The 19,964-nt window shown below is 42.7% G+C and overlaps 1 long non-coding RNA gene across 2 annotated transcripts in view; it reads left to right on the plus strand.

The window, feature by feature from the left end:
• Positions 1 to 17,142, plus strand: part of LOC142290606 (uncharacterized) — a 233,371-nt gene extending 216,229 nt beyond the window's left edge. For both annotated transcript variants that reach the window (XR_012750352.1, XR_012750351.1), the window contains one exon: positions 15,109 to 17,142. This is a non-coding gene — a long non-coding RNA (uncharacterized LOC142290606). The remainder of the gene's footprint in view (positions 1 to 15,108) is intronic.
• The last annotated feature ends 2,822 nt before the right edge of the window (positions 17,143 to 19,964 follow it).

Consider the following 19,964-nt stretch of genomic DNA (forward strand, 5'->3'; position numbering starts at 1 on the left):
TTGGTGTCTACAAACTCGCACCGACCTCAGGCATCACATAGATACATCAGTTTTACCATATAGTGAACACTGAATAAAACATCCCAAAAACTATTGTGCGATCACTTTTTTGCAGTTTTTTCACACTTGGAATTTTTTTGCTGTTTTCCAGTACACCATATGGTAAAACCTATGGTTTCCTTTAAAAGTACAACTTGTCCCGCAAAAAACAAGCCCTCATATGGCAAGATTGACAGAAAAATAAAAAAGTTACGGCTCTCGGAAGGGAGGCAAAAAGCAAAAACGGAAAGTGTCCGGGGGCTGAAGGGGTTAAAGAACTGCAACATGGCTTCCATTACCCCAGGAACCTGGGAATCGCAGGATGCAGTTGCCATGACAACCAGGGGCCTTATGAAGGACAGAACCCATCTGCAGCCTCCTGTCCTGGGGAACTGTATAGTTGCGATGTCTAGCACATAGGGGGGAACCATACTATTTGTACAGTGTGCAAAAAAAAACGTAATCCCAAAAACTACGTCGCATCCCAGACAAACCCTGATATGGCAAGGTTGGTGGAAAAATAAAGTTGTTACAAATTGATTCTGTAGAGCTGTCCATCGACTACATCTGTAATCTGTGGCCGCTGGTCTTAAAGGGAACCAAACATCAGGATTTTCGTGTATAAGCTGCAGCCAGTGCAGTACTGGCACTATCAGGCACATTGTGTACATACCATTGGGGTGCAGCTCGGGTGTTTAGTCAGTGAAATCCAACTTTATAAAGTTTGAAATTTCGTGCACTTTTTGATTGACGTGTGCACCTCTCTGTTAATGTCCGGGCGGGTTATGCAGGAGTTCCCCGCCCCCCCACCAGCCTGTTCCTCCCTCTCTCCTGATGTCCGGGCGGGTTATACACGTGTTCCCCGCCCCTCCCCACCAGCCTGTTCCTCCCTCTCTCCTGATGTCCGGGCAGGTTATGCACGTGTTCCCCGCCCCCCCGCGCCGCCTGTTCCTCCCTCCCTCCCTCTGGCTGTATGTAAATATCTAATCTTCAGAAACATGGCGCCGGAGTGGGCCTCTGCGCATAGCGCTTATCTCCGGCGCCATGTTTCTGAAGCCCGCATCACACAGCTTGGTGTTAGAGGGCGGCGCATGCGCCCTCGCTCCTTCATATCCCGTTGTGACCGCAGGAGCGAGCGCGATCACAACAGGACTGCAGAACAGCTGACCGGAGGACGCGATTACCTGCTGCTCCTGTATCGTGCCGCCCCAGGACACCGGGCCAACACACCAGCCGGTGTGACATCGCTGTGGCGCCACCCTCTCAGACACCAAGTTGTGTAATGCGCCATGTTTCTGAAGCCCCCGCATTACACAACTTGGTGTCTGAGAGGGCGGCACCACAGCGATGTCACACCGGCTGGTGTGTTGGCCCGGTGTCCTGGGGCGGCACGATACAGGAGCAGCAGGTAATCGCGTCCTCCGGTCAGCTGTTCTGCAGTCCTGTTGTGATCGCGCTCGCTCCTGCGGTCACAACGGGATATGAAGGAGCGAGGGCGCATGCGCCGCCCTCTAACACCAAGCTTTGTGATGCGGGCTTCAGAAACATGGCGCCGGAGATGAGCGCTATGCGCAGAGGCCCACTCCGGCGCCATGTTTCTGAAGATTAGATATTTACATACAGCCAGAGGGAGGGAGGAACAGGCGGCGCGGGGGAGGGGCGGGGAACACGTGTATAACCCGCCCGGACATCAGGAGAGAGGGAGGAACAGGCTGGTGGGGGGCGGGGAACTCCTGCATAACCCGCACCGGACATTAACAGAGAGGTGCACACGTCAATCAAAAAGTGCACGAAATTTCAAACTTTATAAAGTTGTATTTCACTGACTAAACACCCGAGCTGCACCCTGATGGTATGTACACACTGTGCATGATAGTGCCAGTACTGCACTGGCTGCAGCTTATACACGAAAATCCTGATGATTGGTTCCCTTTAAGACCCGAGAACATCCTCCCAATTGGGTCGGATGTCGGGAGGTGGGGGCAGTATCAGGACTTCTGTTGATGTGGCAGATGTACCAAGTCCTCTGAATACATTCACAACAGTTATGGGTATTGAGAAAATGGTGAAGATAAAAAAGGAAAGTGCAAAAAAAATGAAAAATTGTCTGGTTAGAAACCCAATAAGTACACATTACCCGTTCTTTTCCCCATCCTCCATCCTCTCCAATGGTCGGTCTTTCTGCATGTGTGTACCAGGCGTTCTGTGTAGATTGCAGGCTCTCCATGTTGCCAGGAGCAGCCAATCCCAGGGCGGCTTTCACTCTCACAATACATTCAGTAATGAGTTGTAATCATGAATGCTATAGGTATAGGGTAACAGATTTCTGTAAGATAATGATTCCCATTGTGTGCAGATTAGGTGTTAATGCAAGAACTGATCTCTTTTGAGAGGAGGAAATCATATAGGGCAGACGCAGATATCGTGCAATTTATAACTATAGTCATGGCATGTTTTTGCATTAGAGAATCTCACCAGATTGTTCTGCAGACCTGTATGCATGTTTAAAAAAAAAAAAAAAGGGATTCTGAGAAGTGTAACTGTAAGTTTGCTGCCCTCCCTGCCGGCATGTTCAGTGTAATCAGCTGTGGCTCTTGCAGGATCCTTTCCTCTTTATTCAGCGTCTATCGTGTTGCTGCGAAGTCTCAGAAACTTGCATCAAACTGAGCTGTATGACTTCAGTACCAGGCACAGATCCTACTAAAGTGCAGCTTTAACGGCAGGGTGTGCAGGCCATCAATACGATCTGTCCAAAGTCCCATATGTAAGTTTTTTGTTTCGTGGTTTTTTTTTTTTTTTTTTTGTTTTTCTTCTTATTTTAAGGCAGTTTTGCTGGAGTTGTTGCAATTTCGCTTTTGGAAAAAGTTTAATGAACATTTCCTTACTGAGAGTTGCTCTGTTATCTGTGCAGAGGTCAATTTGCAGGCAGGAGGAGGAGGTGAGCTGTGATCTTCCTTTTTTCTGTGTTAAATCTCGTAGAATATGTCAAGAACAATAGTCAGTCTATCGAGGCTGTCCGGGAGCTACATCTTTTTAGAACTTTTTTTTTCTTTAATGAGAATTTTAAGTAGGTTTTTTTATTTTAAACACTTTAGTGAAAATGTTTGCAGTAGTTATTTAAAGGGATTGTGCACTACTTGGACAATTTTTTTTTTTTATTATTACTTTTAGTGCCCTCCTCATCCTCCTCCCCCCCCCCCCCGCCGCCCCAAACCCTTCCAAGTAAAATGAGGGAAGCTTATGATCTCATCTCATTTGAACTATGTTCACATCCGGTCTTCTGACACTATAGTGCTACAGTGAGATTACAATTGCTGATTGGCTGATATATGGATTTTATATAAACTCTTCCTTCTCAATTTTGGTTTATGTACCTAGTTGAGACCTTGCTCTTGTGCTGTGACTTTCATCCCAGGTTGTAACAGGGCAGATGCTGGGATCCCTACATCGCGGTCATCTGCTTGTAGCAGCCGCTGCCAACCTTTGCTCCAATTATTGCGTTTAACCATTTATATGCTGCTGTCAATCACTGACTGCAGCGGTGATGGCTCCTGAATTGTAAAGCGCTGCGGAATATGTTGGCGCTATAGAAATAAAGATTATTATTATGATGGTGAGCTCATACTAAAGGCCCTCATTACTGCCATCCTAGTTCTGTGAAGCTGGACTTAATAGGAGAAACATAGCAGTACTATTGCAGTGTTTACTATCAAATTAAAGCTAGATGGAGTGAGGTGTGTTTATAGCTACCATATTTAATAAGTGTGTGTGTGTGTATATATATATATATAATATGTGTGTGTGTTTTGAATCTCCCTATTTTTAAAAATAAATTCCCCTGTGCTTCCCTAAATTAAGACATAAAAATATTGCCAAGATAGGACTCTTAAAATCCCAGCACAAATGTATTAGTTTGTACGGTTTTAAATATTAAAATGAAACACACAGGTCTTGAGGACTGAACCTTGCCACATGGGCTAATAAAGTCGACATCTTTTTTGCTGCCTTCTTTTTTTTTCTTTTTTTTTTTTTTTTTACTGCTATTTATATGGAGATATATCTCATAGGCCTCAAATGCAAACGTATGACACTTATCAGTCAGGGGGACAGTTTTTCGGGCTTGGATATGCATTTCTCCTACTTTTAAAAGCATACTTGTCATTGGACAGTAACCAGTTAATATGAATTGTTTTGTGGCTTTTCAATAGAGACATTTGGAGACATCACTACGTTTTTATTAAAAAAAAAAAAAAACATTCTCCCAAATATATATTGGGTTTATAGATGCAGGATTGCCTTTTTCCCTTTCTGTGTAGCGTTTTTTTTACAGGTTTCACAGTGAGGTGTAAGAGCAGATATTCTGTGCTGTAAAGTAAAACCCTAATGGGGAAGTGTCATATCCTGTAGGTTGTTCTATGTGCATGTAATGGTAGTAAGTTGTCATCAGAGTGCAGCTTTCTTTTTGGGCCTCCCTCCCCTCTGTACAATGTTGGGGTAGACTTCTCTGCTGTATATGGCTGCTCATCCTGGATACATAATTCACCAGCCCTCTACATGCTGACAGCTCGCAGGTCTCGTGTGACCGTGCAAAGGCTGCAAAGCAACGGTTAGTGAAGGCAACCACCAGTCACATTAACATATCTATGCTCCACGTTTAACTACTTGTTGACTACCAACATGCCTTTATATAGTGATCACTAATGGCTAGTGATTTTTTTTTTTTTTTTTTTATTTCTAGACCTTTTAGTCTGTGCACAGTACTGGAGTCCCATGCAGGGGCTCAGCTGACTAATGGCCGCAGCCCATTGGGATCTAAGAGCTCGACCTCCCTGCAGAACTCCAATTGCATCCTACATTTTTTTGGATGCCCTCTCTGCTGATGGGCAGAACACACTGCAGCACATCAAGGGAAGGATTAAAATTCTATTTCTCATGATATGCTATATAATTTTTGTATGTATATGTATATATAATATTTACTATGAAGATGGGAAAAATATCAATAGTTTGTCCCACAAAGTTCTCATACAGCTGAGTGGATAGGGAAATTTTCTCTTGTTGGAGCATATCAAGTCAATATTAATAATAAATATATAATAGATCTCTGCTAGATGATAAGTTATAGATGAGGTCCTGTGTGTTTTTTTTTTTTTTTTTTTTATTTTTTTTTTTTTCCTTTATCCAAACTTTCCGCTATTGTTTTGATGTTACAGCCTTCACTGTTCGGTAAAATGACCCACAAGCCTTACTGATTGTGATTACCACAATACCACAGTTGCATTAGGTCCTGTTCCCCCCACCCCCGTTTAATTTTAAATAAAAAATTCATAAGATTGTAAAATAACAAACCCATTTTTCAAGGGTAATAGCAACTTAATTTTTTTTTTTTTGTTTCCCTATTTATTGCATTTTCTCATCGTTGAGGTGACCCACAAAATGCTACCATAGTGGGGGTTTTGGGTTTTTTTTTCCTTTTGGGGGGGGTTATATTCTCTACAATGTCATTAATTCGACATTTTGATCTGACTTTTATGGACCTGGTGATGCGTCCCCATCCCCCCCCCCTTTTTGTAATTGGGAGAAGAAAGGAGATGTGCAATATATAAATATTTTATATTAAACTTTTTTTTTTTTACGTTTTTTAAGTTCCCTTAGGCTACTTGAACTTGCGAATGTTTGCTTGTTGAAATAGTGTTCCAGTATATAGTGAGTGTCCTGATTAGCTCAGCCTGTGGCTACGCTTGATAGGGGTATGGAGATGATTATACATCAGCAGGCCCCCAGAGGCCATTCTTAACTATCGGTCTACCACAATCGTGTTGTGAGGGCAGGAGGCCGATGGGAGCTGATGCACGTGTTCAATTTAAATGCAACTATCAGGGATGGACCGTTGAACCTGGTAAATGGGTAACACCCGTGGCAGGAAAGGTGGCTGCTATATAATATAGCCGGCATCCGCTCCTGAGGCCCCCCACCCCCCTGCAACACATGCGGACCCCTTTCCCAGGATGTTAATTCATATCCTGAGGTACAAGGATGTTAAAAATAGACATTGATTTGGTATTGATGCACTTGTTTAATTTCAATTATATAAACATATATTTAATTGTACTCGGGAATGGCTGTACTTTCGTGATCACAACCAAAAATACAGTACGAAGTGATCAAAGAATTGTCCCAAAATGGTATTGATAAGTGTCAGCTCACCATGTAAAAAGAAAAATGTAAAGCTGGAAATGTTTGAGCAAAAATGGCTTGTGTTGCCTTATTTAAAAAAAAAAAAAAAAAAAAAATAGGGCTCTGATTTAATCAAGACTGATGATTTTCAAATGTTCATCAGACTCCTCTAAGGCTGCTTTCACACCTCCGGTTTTAGCCGAGCCGGCCAATGCAGCTCTAAAACCTATGCAACGGATGCGGCGACAAAACCGCATCCTTTGCATACGTTTTTGACATGCGGCTCGTCCGGTTTTTGCAGCTTGCGGCACGCTACTGAGCATGCACAGTGGAAAAAAACGTGGCAGGATGCGGTGTTTGCCACAGGACGCCACATGCGGCGTCCATAGGCATGCATTGCAAATCGGCCGGATGTGGCGCGATGCGTTTTTTTTTTTTGTTTTGCCGGACAAAAAAAACGTGCCAGGCAGTGTTCCATCCGGCTGCCGCATCGGCTAAATCTGCCGCATGCATCAAATACAGGACCGACCCCAAGCGGCACAATCCGGCACTAATGAAAGTCTATGCAAAAAAACGCAACCGGCGGCAAAAAAACGGTTGCGTTTTTTCTGTAAAGTGCCGGATTGTGCCGCACAGGAAAAAACGGAGGTGTGAAAGCAGCCTAAATGAATATCTGTCGTGTCTGACAAGCATTGTAAATCTTGCCGCAAATCTTACTCTAGCTGGGACTGGAGTAAGGCTATGTGCGCATGTTGCATAATTTCATGCGTTTACGCTGCACATTGTGCTGGGGACGCAGGAGTTTACGCTGCAGTGCAATCTGTGAAGATTGTGCATAATCCATCCGCACATTGCGTTTGAGAGTGCAGTGATTTGCATGCTGAAATTTTGATCCAAATCGCTGCGCTCAAAAAAAGCAACATGTCACTTATTTTTGTGCGCTTTGGATGCTGCTCCCGCTCTGTCTATGGGAGAGCCAGCATCTATTCTGCAGACACACTGCGTCCATTAGTTTCTGCAGCGGTTTGAAGCGCACATGCACGGCCCAAATCTCTGCAGATCTAGATTTTTCTAGATCTGCTTCTAGAGGAGCTTTGGCAAAGTTCACACAGTGCGGATTCCACATTGCAAATCCTTAAACAGTTTACAGTCCAATACAAGCAAATGTTTTTCCTTCTAAATACTTTTTTCACACGGCAGGAAAAAAAATAAATTAACATGCCTAAAAAATGAAAGCAAGGTGCAGATGTAATATCTGCAGCGTTCTCCATGCCGTGTGGATTTTTATTGCATATTTTATCCCATTTAATGCCTAGTTTTGCTGTAGGTTGCAACTTGCAGCCAAATCCACAATGAGAGCCACAAGAAACACTTGTGGATTTTGTCTGTGACTTTGTGACCAAAGCTGCAGCAGACTTTTTTTACGCAACTTGTGAACATGGACTTACTATTGGTGAAGAGTGAGCACTACCATGCTCTGTACTCATAATGAGCAGTTTGACGCCTGGCTAGGCTGAACTCCTGTACCCATTATAATGGAAGTCAATGGGTCACTCAAGCATTTTCCCAGAAAAAATGAGCATTTCCATAAACAAGTCGAGCCCGTCCGAGCGTCAAACTGCTCGTTAGGTGTACTGACCATCGGAGCATGATGGTTCTCGCTCATCACTACTTATGATCCTTTTAATGGGTATTCTGAAGTTGTCTCTTGAGTAGTTCAGAGCATTGCAGCCTCCTTAGTTTCCATATTAGGGCATTTAAACAAGCACATGCTTATGGAGAGCTGGGATTAGCAAACATGGAAGCTGCAGGCTGGTGATCTATAAATGCATCTCTTCAGAAGATAAGTGAAAGGAGGGAGGTGAGCAGCTAACTGCTGTGTAGAAAGCAATGGGCTGGATAGAGTTGACTGGGATATGTTCAGAGTTAACGCCGCTCCTGGAATTTAACTATTGGGCACTCTCAGGATCTAGTGGCCAAGCGCCATGGAAACTAGCTGTACACTAGAAAAGATAAAGGGTATCATTGTGGATTTGGTGATTGACTTTATATTCACTTCATCAGTGAGAAAACTGTACAGAGGCAGTTAAAGCTGTGACTGTGCGCCTACATCTGGGATGCTCATACTGGCGTATAACTCGGGCGAGCACTATGTGATGTGTTATCGGTTAGTACTCTTTCCAATGTTACTTTGGAGCAGTGCTGATCGGAGTTTGTTTTTGTCATGTTAATTTGATTGCATAACAATAAATAGCATACTTCGATTTGCAGCGTATCTCTCCTCACTCGCACCCATACTCTGATGACGACAGTGCAGTCCGATGTTTCACACATGCCCAGAGTACAGCCTGATCCATGCAGATACAGGCCGGAGAGATCTCTCAAACTATGATCGGATTCTGGCATGCGAGGGAGTGTAAGCACAGTAGAGGACACTCGGCTCACACTCACAGCAGTGTCATTAGCATATGCCATCTGATGCTTTATGCCTGTGAGAGCGCACCCTTGTGTTTTTTGCACTAAACTATGTCCTAGAAACAATAGTGTTTTTTTTTTTTTTTTGTCCCCCCCTCCCTCTCCTGTCAATAAGAGCGCTCCAATTTAACTACTTAGATGCCGATCAGCGCTAACCCTGATTGCTGCTGTAGGGCTCTGGTCACACAAGAAAAGATTTTTCTCAAGAAATGTCTTGTCTGAAAGACTAGCGCACTTGTGGTCAAAAAACGCAGCAATACCACACCGAAAACTACATGCGGTTTTACTGCGTTTGTGGTGTTTTTTTTTTTGTTTTTTTTTTTTTTTTTCCCAGGTTGGTCCCTGCGTTTTTTTTACCATGATCTATGGCAAAAAAACACAGGTACCTGCAGAAAATGAGTGACATGCACATTCTTTTTCTCAAGAAATTCTGCAGAAAGAATGTTCTTGAGAAAAATACGCAGTGTGCGCACAGCTATTTTATTTTTTATTTTTTTTATTTTTTTATAGGTTTTGCTGGGGAATGTGTGCAGAAAGGTTAAAACCATTTTCTCAAATTTCTGCAGCAAAAACAGCAGGTAAAAACGCAGTGTGCGCACAGGGCCTAAGAGGAAGATGCTTATTTTATAACCCCTCTGACTCTCGCCATGAGTAGAGCGGGCTCCGCTCTTGAGCCTGCTCCGGTCACCCGCCTTTGAAGCTAGAGCTCATTTTAATATCTGGATTGAATATACCAACTCTGAAAAGTTCAAATTTGTGCACTCTCCCTAATTGGTGATAATTTTTAGGTAATTTTATTAGGTTTATTATCACCCTATTGGCCTTAAAAAAAAAAAAAAAAAAGCATGCGTTTTTTCCGCATTTTGCCCAATGCGTTAAAGTCAAATCTGTTGACTGGAGGGCTCAAAAATGCTGGAAAAAAACCGCAAAAAGAATTGAGATGCCGACAAAAAAAAAAGATGCCCCGTGTGGACTGCAAAATAAAAATCTCATAGACTTTCCTGGGGGAAAGAAATGCATGCATATAGGTGCACCTTTGTGACCTCAAAAATGCACCAAAATATGCAGTGTGTGAACAAAGCCTTATACTATGTATACAGGTAGAATGTGTCTCCAATAGGATTCCTTTCCCCACCCCAGAAAGCATTTATTCTATGGAGCCATTTATTCATCTTTAAAGTCCCTGGATTTTCATGAGCTGGTCGTCTGTAAACTACATGTATATTGCAGACTTTCCATTTTGCCATGTCTTGTTGCGCTCAGCACGTTATGACCAGATTTTCCCTGTGTATATTTCTTCTGATGACCAGTACGTTGCTCTTCACTATGCTTTTTCAGAAGTGCAAAGGCATGCTACAGTACTATGGTAGCAAATGGGGCTGGTGGAAATCCCATTGGTGTTAGGAAACATCAGCACAGATTTTAGGGTTCTTCTTATTTTCTAAAATGCGGTAAATTATTTGGCTCCATTTGGAGGTGGGTGAAAATCTGCCATAAAGTTGGAGCACGAGATGTGGCTTTCACTGAATAATTTTCTATTGTTTCAATCTACCATAGGGATGTTTCATCTTATAAGACCTGCATCAGATCAGAAGGGGACAGTTTTTTGCTTTGGTCTTTCACATAATTTCCCTTGAGTATGTATTTGGTGGTTTTTGTTTTGGAAGGGGAGGCGTTTTCTTCTGTTTTTTTTTTTTTTTTTTTGTTTTTTGTTTTTTTTTTAATCTGCCATGCTGTTCCAGAGAGATGTGGCTCACAGGACACTCTGGAGGCATCTATAGCCTGATATGTATTACTGGAGCATTGCCCCCTAAGGCCCTTTGCGCACACTGCGGTTTTTGCTGCAGAGAATGTGGGTTTTTTTGTTCATATTAAGAGTCTTTCCTGTGTTTTTTTTTTTGTTTTTTTTTTTTTTCCCCTACAGGTTTTGCTGCAGAATTTCTGCAGCAAAAAGTAGCATGTCACTACTTTTGCACAGGTACCTGCGATTTTGCCATTGATAAATTGTTAAAAACGGCAGGTACAAAATGGCGGTAAAACAGCATGCAGATTTTGGTGCTGTTTTTGTTTGCCACAGGTGCGGAATTCTGCCTGAGGGTGCGGATTTTGCTTAAACACATTTTCCCAATGCACACAGACACTAAGGCTATGTGCGCACGCTGCGGATTTTGCCACGGATTTGCTGCAGAAAATGTGTCTAACATTGCTGCAGTCAATTTCCCAGCAAAACCTATGGGTCTTCAAAAAATGCTGTGCGCACACTGCCTTTTTTTTTTTTTTTTTTTTTTTTTTTTTTTGTATACCCGCAGATGTACACGCGGAATTAATGTGCATGTCACTTCTTTTCTGCAGGTACCTGCAGTTTTTTGCCATAGATAATGGTAAAAAGTCAGTGAACCAACCCGCGGAAAAACCGCGGCAAAACGCGGGTGAGGTTTTACCACTGTTTTTTACCACGGGTGTGGTATTCTTTCAGAGGGTCCATTTTTTTTCTTAAGAAAAAGGCACTTTCTAGTGCGCACATAGCCTTAAACGGGATCTGCCTGCAGGTTTTTGCTATGTAAACTGAAGCCAGCATTCTGCAAGGGTTACAAAGTTTTGTCTCAGTCCGATCTTTTTTTACTATGTTTAAGCAGCAGGACCCTTATTACAGTATTAGAAACTTGGGTGCAAAGAAGTCCGACACGCCCTCCACTGACACCTCACTGGCAATGTACAAGCTCTATAGAGATCTGGTGTTGGTGGGGACAGCTCTCTGGACTCTGCTACATGACTAAAGCTAAAAATTCAGATTGTCAGAACAGCTGCAGCCAGTAAGATAAGTATTACATCATTGGATTCAGGGTCTCTTTGCCTACATGATGCTGCTCTCAGATGAGGTAGCAAAAATCTGCTGACAGATTCCCTTTGTACAAATTCTGTAAAGTTCAGTACTAAATTAAAAAAAAAATCTATCTGATAACAAATCCTCTTTTTAAACGGGGAAAAAAATAAACTAAGATGGATGGAGCGGCTAGAAGCTGAAAGCCACGGAGACTTGTTTCTTTCCGCACTCCAAAGACTGATAGGGAATTTCCCAATGGGGACAGTGATCTCTGTAAAGCGCTGCAGAAAAGTAAAATTATATAAGATTACTTGAATGCAAAACAAGCTCACATTAATTGTAAAAACTAATTCTCTTTCAGTTGCTACACATGGTAATGATCGGGTATTACCCAGTGTAAAAGTGCCCGCTGCTGTGTCTTTTTAAAACAGTGTGAAGAAGCATTTTTGGTTTGATGTGGCTGCCTTAGATAGGAAAGTGCTGGCGTGTGTGGAAGTACTAAAGTAATTTCCTCTGTCTTTTAATGGCTCGGTCTGTCGTGATTGTATGTATGTATGTATGTATGTATGTATGTATGTATGTATGTATGTATGTATGTATGTAAAAAAAATAATTTTATTCATTTATATAGCGCTATTAATTCCACAGCGCTTTACATACATTGGCAACACTGTCCCCATTGGGGCTCACAATCTAGAGTCCCTATCTGTATGTTTTTGGAGTGTGGGAGGAAACAGGAGGAAACCCACGCAAACACAGGGAGAACATACAAACTCCTTGCAGATGGTGTCCTTGGTGGGATTTGAACCCAGGACCCCAGCGCTGCAAAATGCCAAGTGTGGGGAAATTGCAAAAGAGGGAAAAAAAAACCTACAAACATTTCGACAATGGTTATTTTTCCCGTTCACTATTTGGTAAAACTGACCTGTGGTAATGATTCCCCAGGTCAGGAGTATGGAGATAACAAATTCAGGAGTTTGGTTGAAGGGAAAAAAAAAACCCTCAAACTCTTGGTGCCATTTTTTTTTTTTTTTTTTTTTTTTTTTTTTTTTTTTTTTTTTTCTTTACACTTAAGAACCATAATGCCTTTATTTTTCGGCATCTGGGTTCGTGTTATGGCTTATTTTTTTGCAGCCTGAACTGACCTTTTTATACTAATTTTTTTTTTTTGAGTATATACATTGTTTTGATGGCATGTTATTGTATTTTTTATTTTTTTTATTTTTTTATTTTTCTTTATTGCAATGTTGTGGCGACAAAAAAATATAATTTTGTTTTGTACACCCCACCCCACCCCCCCCACCCGCCCATTACGCTGTTAACCTATCCAATATTTTAATGTTTCAATAGATTAGAGATTCCTGAACTCGGTGATACCAAACCTTCTTTTTTTTTTTTTTTTTTTTAGAGGTTTTTTTCAGTTTGTCAAAAGGGGCTGATTTTGAAATTAGTTTTATTTTTTAAAAACTATTTTTTATTTTTTTTTTTTCCTTTATTACTAGCTGCTTGAGGTTGCGATCATCCAGCTGCTCATGCGGTCCAAAGCAGTTGTTCTGCATCAGGACTGTTAATACAGCAGAATTCAGTCTCTGTACACCGGCTCCAGCTGACATTCATAGAAATATTATCATGGCCGATACAGGAGGGATAAATCAGCTGACCCCCAGCTGTTGTATGCACCCATTGGTGCCCTGCGATGTCGTCATGGGTGTGCAGATGGGAATGATGTGCTGTCCTACTGGCACGTGTTAAATCTCGCTGTGCAAGATTGACAGCGGGTTCTAATAGGTGAACAGCCAGGAGTGAATCTCCGAGCCACCCGAAGCTGCTGGAGGGACAAGGCTGCTGATCAGATCAGCCAACACATGCAGGGATAGATGCTGGTTAGGCGTGAGAGCGCATCAAAGGCAGGGAGATGACCTATGATGTAAATGTCATATGTTGTGAAGGGGTTAAATGGTGTCGTCTTAAAGTGGTATTCTGCCTCCGCTCACTTAAATGAGTGGTGAATACCTGCAGGGGCATCGTGCACCTGTCCTAATCATTAGAATAAGGTGCCTGCACAACCTACAGAAGAGGCAATATGCTGTGTGTGTGTATGTATGTATATATATATGTATGTATATATATATATATATATATATATATATATATATATATTATAATATAATATATAAATACTCCTTACAGGGGATACATTTTTTACTGACTAAATTACGTTTTTTCTGTGGTATGTATGTTTACATATGGGGGACACTGTACAGCCAGGATAAAGATGGGCTTGTTATGGAGTAACTCCCCTTTATTTCTATACTCTTAATAAAGTCATATGGAGCGGTCGTGTGGGGAGGGGGGGGGGGGGTGTCTGTCTCCCACCAATATAATAATCTATTACCTATTGTCTTGTTAGTAATTTGACTTGCTGATTAGCACTGCCGCCTTACAGCTCTGGGGTCCTGTGTTAGGCTAGTTTCACACTTGCATTTTTCCCTTCAGTCGCAATCTGCCGTTTTGGAAAACAGCGGAATCCGTTAACGGATTCCGCTGTTTCCCATAGACTTGTATGGATGACGGATTGCGACAGATGTACCTGCGTTGCTTCCGCTGGGCGGAAGGAACGCAGCATGTAACGTTAATTGCTTGCGTTAAAATTACTCCGAGCGGCAGATTCCGTTACATCAGTCAACAGTTATGGATCCCTATGATGGCGGATTCCGTAGCAAAGTGCTTTACAACGGAATCCGCCGCTGGATTCCGCTAATATCTACTGAGCATGCCCAGAATGAAAAAACCGGAGCCGACGCATTCTGTTAGACTGATGCAACAGGTTCGTTATTTCACAGGAATCATCCAATGGGTTCCTGTGAAATAATGAACCTGTTGCCAACACAAAAATAACGGATGCGTCAAAACGACGCAGCAACGGACCCAGTGTATTCAACCCAACGCAAGTGTGAAACTAGCCTTAAAATCCCACCAAGTACAACATCTGCAGTGTGTGTGTGTGTGTCCGTGTCCCCTCCCACTCCCTAAAGACTTAACGGGAGGTTTAGATTGAGCCCCTATGGGGACAGTGGTGATAATGCAGTTAACACTATATAAAGTGAGTAAAATAAATTTGTTTACTTGCTTGTGTGCTGGCACATTGTCCAAGTGTACCCGTACCAGCCATCAACAAATGTAATCAGAGAAAATTTACCAGACAGCACCATTGTGACACTACAAGCCCCAGCATGGCGTCCGAACTGCTGCATTTTATACGTGTAGACCTTACACCTGCCGATCTGTATTGGCAAATTAGACCATAGGCTAAACTGTACGTTGTCCAAAGACTGACTATTAGGGGATGTAAATCGCAACCCCATTGGGACAGACATGTCTGTAAAGTGCAGTGAAATTACTGGTGCTATTCTTAAATGAGTAAAATAAATTCTCTGCGTATAGGACTGTACTCCATAAGTTGTTTTTTTTATTTTTATTTTTTTTTTCTGCAAGATGTTCCTCTTTCTTCTTTTTTTTTTTTTTTTTTTTACTAGTTGTATCTTTCATGACCTGTGAAATATTGTGTGTGAAATATTCTTCCTCTTTTTCAGATATTGAACACATTGAGACTCGGACCAGATTACCTCTTCGATGGGTCATGGTTGGGCGACCGGCCAGCTGATCTTTGTACGTATGATGCATTCAGAGTGATGCCAGGGGATGTTTCGTGCCTTCCCAGAGTTGGTGATGAGCAGAGCGTGAATTTACCTTGCCGTACAGTAGCAGCACATAATGGTTTGTGGATTACACAGAGGTGCAGGCCATATTGTGCTGCCGCCAAAACACAAGGGTCGCTTCCTTCCAAAAAGAAGTCACCAGAGTTTGATGGAAGATGTCAGCAGTGCCTTAGCAGCACGTAAATATTGGAGTTCACTCTTCATATCTTTCCAATATTAACAGTGCTGCTAGAGTAAGGCTTACCATTACCGGGCCTGCAAAGAAAGCTTCAAGAAGGGCGCCATCAAGTGGACTAATGTGTTGTGCTTTACTCATGTATTTCCCTGCTTTATAGAATTTACCTGAGTGCAAAATACACTCTTTAACCCTATAACACGCAACCATAGAAATCTACAATAGAAAACAAGTAACCTAGCAGGCCTGCGAGGCTCCAGGTATGTGTTCTAGGGTTAATAGCATCTGTTTTCTATGAAGAAAACCACTGATGGCTTACACAAAGTGTAGGCTGAGTTCACATGTCCTGTAATCAATCATTAGATCCTGCAGAGAGTCGTTAACTAATGTCAGTTTCATCAGTTTCATTTTGCTATTTAACAACGGATAAGGCTGCTTTCACACTACGTTTTTTTAACATGCGTCATGAACGTTTTTTGTTTTTTTTTTTGCTGCAAAAGTGGATCCTGTTTTTACAAAGAAAAATGCATGCAAACGCAAGTGTTATTTTGCAGGATCCTGTCACTTGAAGTTTATGGACGGGCATTGAAGTCATGTGATCAGGAGTGAGGGGAACTGAACGTGATCGACTGGGAGCCGGCATCTGACAGCTGCGGACGCTGGTAACCAAGGTAAACATCGGGTAACTAAGCTAAGTGCTTTGCTTGGATACCTGATATTTACCTTGGTTACAAGCTTCCGCAGCTGCTAGAAGCCAGGCTGCCTGCTCCCTGCACACGTAACCAAGGTAAACATCGGGTAACTAAGCGAAGCGCTTTGCTTGGTTACCCAATATTTACCTTGGTTACGAGCGTCCGCCGCTCTCAGGCGGGGGAGAGAGAGACTGATCACGCCAGGCTGGTTTCTGGGCATGCTCAGTAGAGCAAGCAGGATCCTGTATCAGCATGCCAGCGTTCACATGCGTTTGCGTGCAGTATAGTCAGGATCCAGTGACAAACAGTATTTGGACGCAGCTCAAAAACGCTACAAGTAGCGTTCTTTGAAGAAAGTTAAAAAACTGCAAGTCTCTGGATCCTCACTAGAACGCACGCAAACACAGGTGAACGCATGTTGACTTGAGTCCATTGTAAATTAATTAAAATGAAAACTCGTTTGCACTGGATCCATTTTTGCGTTAAAAAAACGTTCATGACGCATGTTAAACAAAACATAGTGTGAAAGCCGCCTAAAACTGGTTTGCAGAACTTTTTTTGCCCATGGATCTCTGCAGGATCCGATCTAACGGCTATTACAGGACATGAGCTCAGCCTGAGAGCTGTGGTGGGCTCATCAGTGTTGCTGTCAGACTTCTAATGGGGCAAAAAGGTAAGTTTCTGCCCTTTTTAAAGTGAAAACTATAGAAATTAAATGCGTAAATCTGAACATTGAGTTTTAAAGTGGAACTTTGTGAGGATTTTTTTCAAAAAATGTTTATTTTCCACCAATCACAAGAACTGTGGCAGTGGCCACCGCTCCCATACAGGTGAACACATTGATGATTCCCATTCTTGTGATTGGTGAGGTTCATGCCAATAAATGGGTTTTTTGTTTTTTGTATTTTTATAATCCTAGCCAGTAGAAAAAATGCTTATAAACAAATCTCCCCTCCACCATTTGAATCCTATTAGCAGCCCCATTGGAATGTTAGATCCTAAAATATAATGTACATTTATTAATTATAATAAAGTGGTAGACTGGTAATCTGTGTGCTGGTTTTCATTCCTGCCTCCATGGGGCAAATTTATTATTTTTTTTAATTATTTGCTCTGTTTCTGCATTTAGTTTGTGTTTGTACTGATTTGTGGCGAATATACCGTATATTATACATGTAAAATCTAGATTATATTCAGCTAGTGCTTTAAATGTAAGTCCCCTGTCTTATACTAACCTGCAGTCTTCATCAGTTGCCAGCATCGCTTCAGGTTTCTTCTGCAGTTTGTGTCCTGCCGGCTGCTCCAGTGTTTCACGGCGCACGCAGGAGGTCATAAATCAATACAGTGGAACCTTGGATTCCGAGTATAATTGGTTCCCGGAGTGTTCTCTTAAACCAAGTTACTCTTATATCAAAGCAAATTTTCCCATAGGAAATAATTGAAACGCAGACAATTTGTTCCATAACCCAAAAATATTTACTGTATTTGTACAAACTTATTCCAGTAATACAAAATAATGTACTGTATTCATATACAATTATTACAGGACACATACAAAATACTGTACAGAAAACACATTAAACTGCACGTTAGCTTATAATAAAATTGGTGTGCGAGAGGTACACTATAGAGAGGAAAAAATGATGTATAAATGACAACCTTTATTAGAGTAAAATAGACAAAAAACACACCCCAAATCTATTCTCCCCAAAATAAGGGCAGCACTAAGCCAAATGTGGGGTAGGAAAACTGCACAAGCAATTACATTACAGTATAAGCAATGTGCTGCGCTGGTTAACAGAAAGTACAATACTGTATCCACAAATGCAAATTAATTAACATGCTTTATAGTATATACTGTACTGTACAATGGTATACTGTGTATAGTACATATAGTTACCTCCAGAGTTGGTCAGAGCGCGGTGAAAGGACAGAACCAGAAGTGTGCACAGTCGAAATTTGCTCTTATTGCAAATCATTGCTCTTAAACAAAGTTACAAATTTTTAAAAAGCTTTGCTTGTCTTGCAAAACACTCTCAAACAAAGTTAAGGCCACTTTACATGCTGCAACATCGCTAAAGCGATCTCATTGGGGTCACGGAATTTGTGACGCACATCCGGTCGCTTTAGCGATGTCTTTACGTGTGACGCCTATGAGCGATTTTTGAATCGTCGCAAAAACGGTCAAAATTGCTCATCAGTGACATCACCCCCTATTCTCGAATATCGCTGCTGCTCGGTGTACAAAGTAGTTTGTCGCTCCTGCGGCAGCACACATCGCTGTGTGACACCGCAGGACCGAGGAACCTCTCCTTACCTGCGGCCGGCCACAATGAGGAAGGAAGAAGGTGGGCAGGATGTTGCGTCCCGCTCATCTCCGCCCCTCCTTCTATTGGGCGGCGGTTCGGTGACGTCGCTGTGACGCTGAACGAACCGCCCCCTTAGAAAAGAGGCGGTTCGCCGGTCACTGCGACGTCGCTAGGCAGATAAGTAGTGTGACGGGTCCGCGCAATGTTGTGCGCCATGGGCAGCGAGTTGCCCGTGTCGCACAACCGATGGGGGCGGGTACGCACGCTTGCGATATCTGTCACAATATCGCAGCGTGTAAAGCGGCCTTTACTCTTAAACCAAGGTTCCACTGTATGTCTATGGGGACCTTGTTCTTACTCTTATCGACTTGTATTGGGGCTAGTGATGTGACTTTCACCTAGTCAGAAGTATATTCATGCATGACCCACATCCATCATACATTTGTCATCTTGTAAATATGCATAAATGTCTGTAATACCTCTTTATCAGAACTGCCTGACTTTATCACTTGTCTTTGCCTTGATTAGTCTCACTGATTGTTAGGGGACAGATCACTTGGTCCATGCTACCAGGTTTATGTAGACCCAGCATACACCTGACACTTTATGGTGAATTGGCACAAACTGCACTAACAAAGCTTGAGTGTTCAGTGCCCTCTTGCAGTGGTCAAACCGTTGCGAGCTCCTTCACATCTACTTGCTATAAATTTTTCTCCTCTCTCGTCTTTGTTATTCAACAGCTCTAGATTTACAGGAGCCAAAGGAGGGTGAAAAAGATGTGTTGAACTGTTTCGTCACAAGTTCTCAGTCAGTGCTTGGTTTGAACAGTCATTTTGTTCCGCTATACTCCCTTTTAAAGCTGCATTCAGACGGGCCGCAGGTCTCCCAAACTGGACTCAACAACTCATGTATGCCTATGTGGCTGCTGAGTTCAGGTCAGGAGACCCGAGGCGGCGGTCTGACCATCACTCTGTCAATACCTGATATCTGAATGTGGCCTAAAGGCCCAGTCACACTAAACTTACCAGCGATCCCAACAACGATACAACCTGATGGGGATCGCTGGTAAGTTGCTAGGTCGCTGGTGAGATGTCACACTAAGCGACGCTCCAGCGATCCCACCAGCAACCTAACTTGGCAGGGATCGCTGGAGCGTCGTGGAAGCATGCTGCGCTTGGTAACTAAGGTAAATATCGGGTAACCAACCCGATATTTACCTTGGTTACCAGCGCACACCGCTTAGCGCTGGCTCCCTGCACACCTAGCCACAGTACACATCGGGTTAATTACCCGATGTGTAGTCCAGCTACATGTGCACAGAGCAGGAGCCGGCGCTGACAGCGGCGGACACTGGTAACTAAGGTAAATATCGGGTAACCAAGGTAAGGGCTTCTTGGTTACCCGCTGTTTACCGTGGTTACCAGCGTCCACAGAAGCCGGCTTCTGCTGCCTGCACATTCAGTTGTTGCTCTGTCGCTGTCGCACACAGCGATGTGTGCTTCACAGCGGGGGAGCAACAACTAAAAAATGGCCCAGGACATTCAGCAACAACCA

Source organism: Anomaloglossus baeobatrachus, chromosome 2 (genome assembly GCF_048569485.1).
Source record: "Anomaloglossus baeobatrachus isolate aAnoBae1 chromosome 2, aAnoBae1.hap1, whole genome shotgun sequence".
Lineage (NCBI taxonomy): Eukaryota > Metazoa > Chordata > Amphibia > Anura > Aromobatidae > Anomaloglossus > Anomaloglossus baeobatrachus.